General features: G+C 44.3%; 1 protein-coding gene across 1 annotated transcript in view; it reads right to left on the bottom strand.

The window, feature by feature from the left end:
- Positions 1 to 11414: 11414 nt before the first annotated feature.
- Positions 11415 to 13232, bottom strand: part of C11H16orf87 (chromosome 11 C16orf87 homolog) — a 399243-nt gene continuing 397425 nt past the window's right edge. The window contains exon 5 of the transcript XR_010068618.1: positions 11415 to 11426. The gene's annotated coding sequence lies outside the window, so the exon portion shown is untranslated. The remainder of the gene's footprint in view (positions 11427 to 13232) is intronic.

The raw sequence follows: 13232 nt of genomic DNA on the forward strand, positions 1-13232 counted from the left end.
CTGGGCCAAAAATTTTGCCGTCCCAAATCGAGCATGCAAAAGCACTCCTAGCCCTTACATTCCACCCCGAATCTCTTGGCGGTGTTCATTTTTGCATTCGGCCTGATTCCGCCTAGCTCACCCCGTGAGGTTTTCCTGACCCCGGGGTCAGGAATTTTTTGATTTCTGGGCCAAAAATTCTGCCGTCCCAAATCGAGCTTGCAAAGGCACTCCTAGCCCTTACATTCCACCCCGAATCTCATGGCGGTATTCATTTTTGCATTTGGCCTGATTCTGCCTGGCTCACCCCGTGAGGTTTTCCTGACCCCGGGGTCAGGAATTTTTTGATTTCTGGCCAAAAATTTTGCCGTCCCAAATCGAGCATGCAAAAGCACTACTAGCCCTTACATTCCACCCCGAATCTCATGGCGGTGTTCATTTTTGCATTTGGCCTGATTCCGCCTGGCTCACCCCGTGAGGTTTTCCTGACCCCGGGGTCAGGAATTTTTTGATTTCTGGGCCAAAAATTTTGCCGTCCCAAATCGAGCTTGAAAAAGCACTCCTAGCCCTTACATTCCACCCCGAATCTCATGGCGGTGTTCATTTTTGCATTCGGCCTGATTCCGCCTGGCTCACCCCGTGAGGTTTTCCTGACCCCGGGGTCAGGAATTTTTTGATTTCTGGGCCAAAATTTTGCCGTCCCAAATCGAGCATGCAAAAGCACTCCTAGCCCTTACATTCCACCCCGAATCTCATGGCGGTGTTCATTTTTGCATTCGGCCCGATTCCGCATGGCTCCCCCCGTGAGGTTTTCCTGACCACGGGGTCAGGAATTTTTTGATTTCTGGGCCAAAAATTGTGCCGTCCCAAATCGAGCTTGCAAAAGCACTCCTAGCCCTTACATTCCACCCCGAATCTCATGGCGGTGTTCATTTTTGCATTCGGCCTGATTCCGCCTGGCTCACCCCGTGAGGTTTTCCTGACCCCGGGGTCAGGAATTTTTTGATTTCTGGGCCAAAAATTTTTCCGTCCCAAATCGAGCTTGCAAAAGCACTCCTAGCCCTTACATTCCACCCCGAATCTCATGGCGGTGTTCATTTTTGCATTTGGCCTGATTCCGCCTGGTTCACCCCGTGAGGTTTTCCTCACCCCGGGGTCAGGAATTTTTTGATTTCTGGGCCAAAAATTGTGCCGTCCCAAATCGAGCTTGCAAAAGCACTCCTAGCCCTTACATTCCACCCCGAATCTCATGGCGGTGTTCATTTTTGCATTCGGCCTGATTCCGCCTGGCTCACCCCGTGAGGTTTTCCTGACCCCGGGGTCAGGAATTTTTTGATTTCTGGGCCAAAAATTCTGCCGTCCCAAATCGAGCTTGCAAAGGCACTCCTAGCCCTTACATTCCACCCCGAATCTCATGGCGGTATTCATTTTTGCATTTGGCCTGATTCCGCCTGGCTCACCCCGTGAGGTTTTCCTGACCCCGGGGTCAGGAATTTTTTGATTTCTGGCCAAAAATTTTGCCGTCCCAAATCGAGCATGCAAAAGCACTCCTAGCCCTTACATTCCACCCCGAATCTCATGGCGGTGTTCATTTTTGCATTTGGCCTGATTCCGCCTGGCTCACCCCGTGAGGTTTTCCTCACCCCGGGGTCAGGAATTTTTTGATTTCTGGGCCAAAAATTGTGCCGTCCCAAATCGAGCTTGCAAAAGCACTTCTAGCCCTTACATTCCACCCCGAATCTCATGGCGGTGTTCATTTTTGCATTCGGCCTGATTCCGCCTGGCTCACCCCGTGAGGTTTTCCTGACCCCGGGGTCAGGAATTTTTTGATTTCTGGGCCAAAAATTTTGCCGTCCCAAATCGAGCATGCAAAAGCACTCCTAGCCCTTACATTCCACCCCGAATCTCATGGCGGTGTTCGTTTTTGCATTCGGCCCGATTCCGCATGGCTCCCCCCGTGAGGTTTTCCTGACCCCGGGGTCAGGAATTTTTTGATTTCTGGGCCAAAAATTTTTCCGTCCCAAATCGAGCTTGCAAAAGCACTCCTAGCCCTTACATTCCACCCCGAATCTCATGGCGGTGTTCATTTTTGCATTTGGCCTGATTCCGCCTGGCTCACCCCGTGAGGTTTTCCTCACCCCGGGGTCAGGAATTTTTTGATTTCTGGGCCAAAAATTGTGCCGTCCCAAATCGAGCTTGCAAAAGCACTCCTAGCCCTTACATTCCACCCCGAATCTCATGGCGGTGTTCATTTTTGCATTTGGCCTGATTCCGCCTGGCTCACCCCGTGAGGTTTTCCTGACCCCGGTGTCAGGAATTTTTTGATTTCTGGGCCAAAAATTTTGCCGTCCCAAATCGAGCATGCAAAAGCACTCCTAGCCCTTACATTCCACCCCGAATCTCATGGCGGTGTTCATTTTTGCATTCGGCCGGATTCCGCCTAGCTCACCCCGTGAGGTTTTCCTGACCCCGGGGTCAGGAATTTTTTGATTTCTGGGCGAAAAATTGTGCCGTCCCAAATCGAGCTTGCAAAAGCACTCCTAGCCCTTACATTCCACCCCTAACCTCATGGCGGTGTTCGTTTTTGCATTCGGCCTGATTCCGCCTGGCTCACCCCGTGAGGTTTTCCTGACCCCGGGGTCAGGAATTTTTTGTTTTCTGGGCCAAAAATTGTGCCGTCCCAAATCGAGCATGCAAAAGCACTCCTAGCCCTTTCATTCCACCCCGAATCTCATGGCGGTGTTCATTCGGCCTGATACCGCCTGGCTCACCCCGTGAGGTTTTCCTGACCCCGGGGTCAGGAATTTTTTGATTTCTGGGCCAAAAATTGTGCCGTCACAAATCGAGCTTGCAAAAGCACTACTAGCCCTTACATTCCACCCCGAATCTCATGGGGGTGTTCATTTTTGCATTCGCTCTGATTCCGCCTGGCTCACCCCGTGAGGTTTTCCTGACCCCGGGGTCAGGAATTTTTTGATTTCTGGGCCAAAAATTTTGCCGTCCCAAATCGAGCTTGCAAAAGCACTCCTAGCCCTTACATTCCACCCCGAATCTCATGGCGGTGTTCATTTTTGCATTCGGCCTGATTCCGCCTGGCTCACCCCGTGAGGTTGTCCTGACCCCGGGGTCAGGAATTTTTTGATTTCTGGGCGAAAAATTGTGCCGTCCCAAATCGAGCTTGCAAAAGCACTCCTAGCCCTTACATTCCACCCCGAATCTCATGGCGGTGTTCATTTTTGCTTTCGGCCTGATTCTGCCTGGCTCACCCCGTGAGGTTTTCCTGACCCCGGGGTCAGGAATTTTTTGATTTCTGGGCCAAAAATTGTGCCGTCACAAATCGAGCTTGCAAAAGCACACCTAACCCTTACATTCCACCCTGAATCTCATGGCGGTGTTCATTTTTGCATTCGGTCTGATTCCGCCTGGCTCACCCCATGAGGTTTTCCTGACCCCGGGGTCAGGAATTTTTTGATTTCTGGGCCAAAAATTTTGCCGTCCCAAATCGAGCTTGCAAAAGCACTCCTACCCTTACATTCCACCCCGAATCTCATGGCGGTGTTCATTTTTGCATTCGGCCTGATACCGCCTGGCTCACCCCGTGAGGTTTTCCTGACCCCGGGGTCAGGAGTTTTTTGATTTCTGGGCCAAAAATTGTGCCGTCCCAAATCGAGCATGCAAAAGCACTCCTAGCCCTTACATTCCACCCCGAATCTAATGGCGGTGTTCATTTTTGCATTCGGCCTGATTCCGCCTGGCTCACCCCGTGAGGTTTTCCTGACCCCGGGGTCAGGAATTTTTTTATTTCTGGGCCAAAAATTGTGCCCTCCCAAATCGAGCATGCAAAATCACTCCTAGCCCTTACATTCCACCCCGAATCTCATGGCGGTGTTCATTTTTGCATTCGGCCTGATTCCGCCTGGCTCACCCCATGAGGTTGTCCTGACCCCGGGGTCAGGAATTTTTTGATTTCTGGGCCAAAAATTGTTCCATCACAAATCGAGCTTGCAAAAGCACTCCTAGCCCTTACATTCCACTCCGAATCTCATGGCGGTGTTCATTTTTGCTTTCGGCCTGATTCCGCCTGGCTCACCCCGTGAGGTTTTCCTGACCCCAGGGTCTGGAAGTTTTTGATTTCTGGGCCAAAAATTGTGCCGTCCCAAATCGAGCTTGCATAAGCACTCCTAACCCTTACATTCCACCCCGAATCTCATGGCGGTGTTCATTTTTGCATTCAGCCTGATTCCTCCTGGTTCACCCCGTGAGGTTTTCCTAACCCCGGGGTCAGGAAGTTTTTGATTTCTGGGCCAAAAATTGTGCCGTCACAAATCGAGCTTGCAAAAGCACTCCTAACCCTTACATTCCACCCCGAATCTCATGGCGGTGTTCATTTTTGCATTCAGCCTGATTCCACCTGGCTCACCCCGTGAGGTTTTCCTGACCCCGGGGTCAGGAAGTTTTTGATTTCTGGGCCAAAAATTGTGCCGTCCCAAATCGAGCAGGCAAAAGCACTCCTAACCCTGACATTCCACCCCGAATCTCATGGCGGTGTTCATTTCTGCATTCGGCCTGATACCGCCTGGCTCACCCCGTGAGGTGTTCCTGACCCCGGGGTCAGGAATTTTTTGATTTCTGGGCCAAAAATTGTGCCGTCCCAAATCGAGCATGCAAAAGGACTCCTAACCCTTGCATTCCACCCCGAATCTCATGGCGGTTTTCATTTTTGCATTCCGCCTGATTCCGCCTGGCTCACCCTGTGAGGTTTTCCTGACCCCGGGGTCAGGAATTTTTTGATTTCTGGGCCAAAAATTCTGCCGTCCCAAATCGAGCTTGCAAAAGCACTCCTAGTCCTTACATTCCACCCCGAATCTCATGGCGGTGTTCATTTTTGCATTCGGCCTGATTCTCCCTGGCTCACCCCGTTAGGTTTTCCTGACCCCGGGGTCAGGAATTTTTTGATTTCTGGGCCAAAAATTGTGCCGTCCCAAATCGAGCATGCACAAGCACTCCTAACCCTTACATTCCACCCCGAATCTCATGGCGGTGTTCAGTTTTGCATTTGGCCTTATTCCGCCAGGCTCACCCCCGTGAGGTTTTCATGACCCCGGGGGCACAAAAATGTGCCATCCCAAATAGGGCATCCAAAAGCACCCCTAACCCTGAAATTCCACCCTGAACTCAATGTGGTCTTCAATTTTCCATTCGGGAATATTCCACCCGGCTCATCCCGGGTTGTCGCCCTGACTCTGCGGTCAAGAATTTTTTGATTTCTGGGCAGAAATGGTGACGTCCCAAAGAGGGCATCCAAAACCACCCCTAACCCGTAAATTCCACCCTGCATCTCATGGCGGTCTTCATTTTTCCATTCAACAACATTCCACCCAGCTCACCCAGGGAGGTCACCCTGACTCCGCGGTCAAGAATTTTTTGATTTCTGGGCAAAATTGTGACGTCCCAAATAGGGCATCCGAAACGACCTCTAACCCTTCAATTCCACCCTGAATCTCATGGGGGTCTTCATTTTTGCATTCGGGAATATTCAACCCGGCTCACCCCGGGAGGTTGCCCTGACTCCGCCGTCAAGAATTTTTTGATTTCTGGTCAAAAATGGTGCCGTCCCAAATAGGGCATCCGAAACCACCCCTAACCCGTAAATTCCACCCTGGATCTCATGGCGCTCTTTGTTTTTCCATTCAACAACATTCCACCCGGCTCATCCCAGGAGGTCGCCCTGACTCCGCGGTAAAGAATGTTTTGATTTCTGGGCAAAAATGGTGACGTCCCAAATAGGGCATCCGAAACCCTCCCTAACCATGAAATTCCTCCCTGAATCTCATGGCAGTCTTCATTTTTGCAATTGAGAATATTCCACCCGGCTCATCCCGGGAGGTCGCCCTGACTCCGCGGTCAAGAATTTTTTGATTTCTTGGCAAAAATGGTGCCGTCAAAAAAAGGGCACCCAAAAGCACCCCTAACCATTAAATTCCACACTGAATCTCATCGGGGTCTTCATTTTTATATTTGGGAATATTCCACCCGGCTCATCCCGGGAGGTTTCCCTGACTCCGCAATCAAGAATTTTTTGATTTCTGGGCAAAAATGGTGCTGTCAAAAATAGGGCATCTGAAACCACCCCTAACCATGAAATTCCACCCTGAATCTCATGGGGGTCTTCATTTTTGCATTTGGGAATATTACACCTGGCTCATCCCGGGAGGTCGCCCTGACTCCGCGTTCAAGAATTTTTTGATTTCTGGGCAAAAATGGTGCCGTCCCAAATAGGGCATCCAAAAGCACCCCTAACCTTTAAATTCCACCCTGAATCTCATGGCACTCTTCATTTTTCCATTCGACAACATTCCACCCGGCTCATGCCCGGAGGCCGCCCTGACTCCACGGTCAAGAATTTTTTGATTTCTGGGCAAAAATGGTGCCGTCCCAAATAGGGCATCCGAAACCACCCCTAACCTGTAAATTCCACCCTGAATCTCATGGCGGTCTTCATTTTTCCATTCAACAACATTCCACCCGGCTCATCCCGGGAGGTCTCCCTGACTCCGCGGTCAAGGATTTTTTGATTTCTGTGAACATATCTCCTTACACAGGTTAATAAAGAGCATATATATTCCTACTATGGGAACTGAAGCTTGCACCTCCTTATGTAGGGAGGGTGCATGTTGAAAGTACTGAATGTATGTCACAATAAGGGAGTCCACTGGGGGTTTCTTGTAACTAGTCTTGGGGTCTCCAGAATAAAAGGTTTCACTATTAACATAGGTAAAAGAATGTTGCAAAAATGCTCATTCTGAGGGGGAGTCTGAACTATCTCCCTTATTAATTGATTTTGCAAGTAGTCTATTACTTGCTAAAAGCAAGTGTTTGATGGATACACAAGCCAGAAGGACTTGGCTGAGGAAGCTATCTTCCTGCAAAAATTAATGGCACACTTCACTCCTGAAATTGAGATAGTATTACCAGGAACGTTTGACCTTAAGATAGAATTTCATCATTCCACTTCCCTGATCTCCCCATCTCATTGGTGAGCTGCGTTCTTATCTATCACTGCAGATTTTGTGGAAGTTAAAAAGCTATAGCAAAGAATTGGGCGCAGATATCTTTTCAACAATGCATGCTTTTAAAAAATCTACATTATCCCAGAGATTTATAGCTAGGAATGGAGGAGAAGCTTATCTGGTTCTTATTTCAAAGCATACAACCACCCCAGACTGTTACAACAGGTCTAGAGGATGGCAACAAAGATGATGCAGGAACTGAAGGATGTGACCTATGAAGACAGGCTGAAGGAACCTGGGATGTTCAGACTGGAGAAAAGCAGACTGAAGGGAGACATGATATGAGTGTTCAGGTACCTCAAATGGTGCCATAGGAAAGAGAATCAGGAACTCTTTTCTGTTGCCCCAGAAACCAGGATCCAAAATAATGGTTTCAAATTGAGGTTGCTATCTTGATAGGCAACAGATAGAAGCAGGCTATGGGTGATCTGAGGCATGAAAGAAAAGAGAAACCCCCTTGCAATTGCCTTGGGTCAAAGGGATTTCCAGTTAAGAAGGTCCATCAATAAGCTGACATGGGCCCATGTGACCCTATGGGTAGATCAGAGTAACGGTTCATTCTAAGCAAGTTTTTATTGCACAGTAAGTGGTGTTGTTCTGTTCCCAGATCATTTTATCAGTAATCCTCTATTTCCTTGACAGCGCTCTGTCTCTTCCGCTCCTCCTCCATTTTGTTTTGCCAGAATCAATTTGCAACATTAATCTAGAACTCTGGGTAGGTAGTCTTCCAAACCTGACATTGCTTTGTGCTCCTAAATTCCTTAAACTGGCCCAAGGTGCATAAATAATTGCTTCTGTCATCAAATGCTCATTGAAATTACTGTTCACTCCAAATGTTCATCTCAAATCTGTCCTCTTGAAGTGAGTAACTATTAGATGTAGATTTCTTTTTCAGTGAAACAGCTATAGTGTTCCTTGTCCAGGCTAAATTCACCTTATCCAGGCTAAATTCATTGTAAACTGACTTAGATAGTTTTGAGGGGTTTTTTCTTTGTTTTATTAAATTTTAAGGGCCTCCACAAACAATCCAGCCAAAATGCTCCCTGCTACAATTCTGCTCTGTCCCAGTGCTTTGGCCCTTTGAAATAAATTTGTATTTGTATGCATGAGATATTTTCTGTATTACGAACTCATACGTTTATATTTGCCATGCAGCAGCACTGCTTCAATGTCTTGTATAATATTACAAAATATTGCTTGAAAACTTTTCTGCCAGCATCCTTATAGTTATGTGACAAGTTAATTGCATGGAAATACTGTTTTGTGTCTGTTATTCCTTTCATCAATGGAACTTGCTCTGGCAACAGCCAAGTTCTATTTGCTGTGTGGTAAATGAAATGAAATAAAATGGTAAATGTGTTATTTCAGTGAAACCATTAAAAAAAAATACCCCCAAAAGTGTATGTCTGTGTGTGTGTCTGTGTGTCTGTGTGCATATGTGCATGTGCACATGCACACAGAGAGAATATTTCACAGGGGAAAGATACAGGCAATCCAATGTGTATACCTAAAGGAGGAAATGAATATCAAGGAATGTTTCTCTCTCCATATTCTTCAACCCCTCTCTTATTATTTTCATAACTGAATAAGTTCAGAGCAATGGAAATTCCTATGGACTTGATAAACAAATCTTTCTCCTATTCATTTCTTTTTCCTCCCCATTGCCAAAAATTCCCATTTTGCTTAGATTTCGAAGTCTAAAACTTTGTCATCCTTAGCAAAGTATTTCACATCTAAATATGAATTAGCATGTGATCACCCTGATCTATTTAAAGTTCCTCTTCATAAGATGAATGCATGCAAAGTCCATACCTGCCTGCTTTGTTTAACATTTAATGTGAGGGATTCTGACCCCAGGGAGTGTGGAAGAGAGGGAGGGAGGGAGGGATATCTCATGTGATATTCACTACCAAATCCTTGGTTGGTTGGTTATGAGGGATTTAGGGAAGATTTCAGCCACAAAATCATTACCTTTCTTTCTCCTAGTTTTAAGAAGTTTGAATGTTCAACACAATCTTGCCCCAAGTCCTGTTGGTGCCTGGGGCTGGGTTTAAAAATGACACTTCCCCCCCACCCCCTTGCCAATACAGGAGCTAAAGAAAGTGAGAGCTGACAATGAGACCATATCCTCTGTCATTGGGAGAATGAAAGTTAGAGAAGCAGTGCTCATCATTCTGCCTTCTGGCAGACCATCATCTACCTCCTGAAGTTGTTTTCCCATTCTGCCTAATGATAGGGTGAGCACCAATTGTAAATCCAAACAATCCAGGACTTAAGGAATATAGAAAATGAAACAGGGACTCTGAAGAGCCACAACATGGCAAATGCCATTGTTTTGGGAGATGTAACGTTTACTGAGGAACCATGGAGATGTTTCATCCCTCTAAAAGCAAGTATGTAAACAGAAGAATAAGATGTTGAATCTCTGATAATTAGCCCTGCTTTTACTGTGCTGATTTATTTGTTTTTCTTAGTATCTCCATCAATAAAAAATCTGGTTCCTGTCATAAATAATAGAAGAAACCAACACTGGGCATAATAAAAAAGAAATAGTGCAACAGTGCGGTCAAATGTATAAAATATTAGATGCCATACAAAAGAGCAAGGTGGGAGAACTATTATCAGTTTTAAAAAATGTCCTGTTTCAGGGAAACCATCTTTATTTATTTATTTATTGCCAGAAATATAAATAATATAAATATAATAAAAAAATATTATAGATTTACTGGGGGCGGGGGGGCAGGGATGACTTCATTGCAATTGGTTTTAGCATTGTGGATGAATGCACCATGGTTTGAAACAGGTCTAGTTTAATCAACCTGATGTTATGGTTGCAGAAGATATTATGGCACGCATTACTTCCAAGGTCAGGTCAAAAACATGTGCCATTGTTTTCTTGAAAGTTGCCAGATTTCCAAATGTGAGATAAATAATGCAGTGCGTCACCAGTTCAGCAATTAAGGAACAACATTTTAGGAAGTTGACTGAAAACAAACAATGCAAGGTGCTGAATAAAAGAAATGAAAACAAAAAGAAGGACAATCACAGCTGATTAGAGAGACTGCAAGAAATAAGGATCACAGTATGATCCAAATTCTAGTACAGTCAGAACTCTAGAACAGCCAAAATTGGTTTCCAGTTGGCTTGTCTCCTTGGTGATCCTTTGGATGGATGTGTGAGCCCTGGGCCAAAAAACTTCATGTTGCAGAATTTCCTACACTGTCTTCTAGGGTGATTGATTTTTGTGGGATTGGTAATCTATAAATTAGCCACTGCTGGATAGGACAGAGAGTAATCAGGCTGCAGAGTAGATAAGTGATTGTGTCTGGAGGTAACCATTTCCTGGTTGCAGCTATATCTACATATATAGATATTATATTATATTCTATATGTCTGTACATAACTAAGGGAATTCTTTAAAATCAATTTATTTGAAATACTTGTATCTAGACTGCAGTGAGATTATTGCATGCACAAAGATGGAAAGATTCAGCATTACACAATGGAAGAATAGTTGGTGAAGATGATGGAACTTGCTGAGATGGCCAAATTGACTTCTTTGGTTAGAGAAAAGACAGTATCTATGTTTATGGCTGACTGGAAACCCCTTATGGAGTTTTTGTGTAAAACAGAAAAAAATGAACTTATGATTTATGGCTTTGATGATTAGACAGAATAGACTATAGAAAGAAGAGCGGTACATTGTAACCATAGAGGTAAACTTGTCATTGTACTTATAACTGCTGTAAAGAAAATCGGAAGCTGCTACTTTGTATCTTTTTTTCTTTCTTTTCTATTTTTCTTTTACTTTTTTAAAAACTTCTTTGTGCTTTCAGCTTTCTCTTTGTTTTCTTTCTTTTTCTTTTCTTTTTCTTACTTTATATTAGTTTGTATCAGTTTTTAATCTTCCTTTTAAAAAATTATTTAATAAAAATTATATTAAAAACACTTCTATCTAGGGGAGGGGAGGGAAGAGGATAAGTTGTCAGTTATAATAAAACACTGAGTAATCTTTATATTTGGATATGGTTGATATACAACACTTACCAATATTTGGAGAGCCAGTTTGGTGTAGTAGTGAAGGCATCAGGCTAGAAACCGGGAGACTGTGAGTTCTAGTCCTGCCTTAGGCATAAGCCAGCTGGGTGACCTGGGTGAAATAAAGGACTGTCCTTTATAATAAAGGATGTATGGTCACTGTACCTATAAACTATAAACAACCTATGTAAGGCTTCAGTTGCTTATAGACTATTGTAGAGGCACTAATCCTTAGAGAAGGAAACATAAGCCAGCAGGGCTGACCTAGAGCTATCCAAGGTCCTGCCTGGTTCCAGTTCCCTGGTTCTCCCTTGTCATGATGCTACTGCCTTGACAGAACTGACTTGCTTTTTCAGCTTAGCCTTGGTAAATCAGAGGCTAAGCTGATTTTGATTTGAATCATTGACTGGATTAAGGAAATTGATCCAAGTTGATCTGGACATTCAAACAGATCTGGAAGAAAAAAAAACCTTGTATATTGACAGAAGTATCCATCTCCTTCAAATCAAAATGATTAAATTTGGAAAATCAATTCAATTTTGAGATTTAGTTGACTTTCCTTTTAACTGAATTTCCAGATTTACTGTGGATATCATGTAGAATGGCCCAATATCCCTTAAAATAGATAAAATAATAAATTATTTATCATGGATTGATACACATTCACATTTGAGCCTTGACAACTAAAGCATCATCACTGGAATAGCTAATCCAAATATTTTCCAAAGAAAAGAGAAACAAGATGGGCATCACACCTTCACATTTTAGAGGCAGGAGCACAGTTTGTGGTAGAAGTATCTCCTTGGGTTTCCTGCAGCTCCTCTTTGCAATCACACCATTTTTCTCACCCAGACTGACACATAGAAGGGACCCTGTACCATTCCATGGCTATCAATGCATATGTGCCCCAGGTAAGGACATATGTTCATGCCACATCAGGCTAGGTGAAGGCTATGTAAAGGTACTCACTAGTGTGCACATATGTGGTGTAGCTCATTGTGCAAAATAATCTCCTAAGTGAGAATGTAGCCACTGTGTAGCAGCCCTAGTAAGAAAAACAAATTACAATGAAAGCCTTGTTGGGGCACTTTCCCCCCCTTTCAATGGATTGGTAAATAGACAATTCATCTCTCAACTGTATGTGAACTGCAGACCTGCCACAAGACCTCTTTTTCAATTGATTCCGGAACCTGAAAATGAAAGAGGAGAGGAGAAAGGACACAATTCTCCCTTTCCTGCAGAAAGAGCTGTAAACAAAGAGAAGGAAATGAAAGGTGGAAAAGTTGGACTCTATTTGTGCCTGCACAGAAGCGGGAGAGAGAGAAAAAACGCTCAGAACAATACAGAATTGTGGGTTTTGCACAATCCTGCACCCATGCAGGGGTGGTGGGAATAACATTTCTGGGAGTTTCAGTTTCCTGCTTCAGTTGAAAAGATAAAGTTCTGGTTCTTGAGAGATGGTGAAGGTAATTGTCAAAGGGGTGTGGCAGGGCCTAGTGCCAAAAAAAAGTTGTTGAAAAAGATTCCTGTTGCCTGGATTTGATGATCTTCATTGTTATTGCCTGTCTTCTATAGCAAATATGAGAATAAGGAACAGCACTTAGATTCGCTCAAAGCTACAGGAGATGGTGGATAAAGCTGACAAGTGTGATTTTGCCCAGATCCCCATATCTGTGACCTTGAATTTGTCCTGAACTGTTCTTGAACCAACTCTATTCTTTTAAAGGCATGCTTTTCTAATTTACATGTCTGTCTCATGGGTCCCTAAAAGAAACAGAAACCTTGAATGCCATTTTCTTGAGATACACAGCGGGTTTTTTTCCATATTTGCCCTAATATACATGTTCATATACACCTCCTAATATATACATTTAAAAAACACGTTTTCTCTTATATAATCCATTTTCATATAGCCTTTCCCTTCAATGTGCATGTTTTTGCATGTGGGTTATTTTTTTCAATTGTTCTCATGTTGTGCTTGAAACAAAGGTACCAGCATTTGACCTTGGAAATTAGTTAAGAAGTCCCATTTGGCTTAAGGGTGCATTGAACTAAGAACCAAAGGAATGTCATAATTACACCTCTATTGAAAGGTTCCTGGATAAAATGTAATCTGGTGAGTCTGTCCATGTTAAACAGATGCAG

The sequence above is a fragment of the Candoia aspera genome, chromosome 11 (assembly GCF_035149785.1).
Source record: "Candoia aspera isolate rCanAsp1 chromosome 11, rCanAsp1.hap2, whole genome shotgun sequence".
Lineage (NCBI taxonomy): Eukaryota > Metazoa > Chordata > Lepidosauria > Squamata > Boidae > Candoia > Candoia aspera.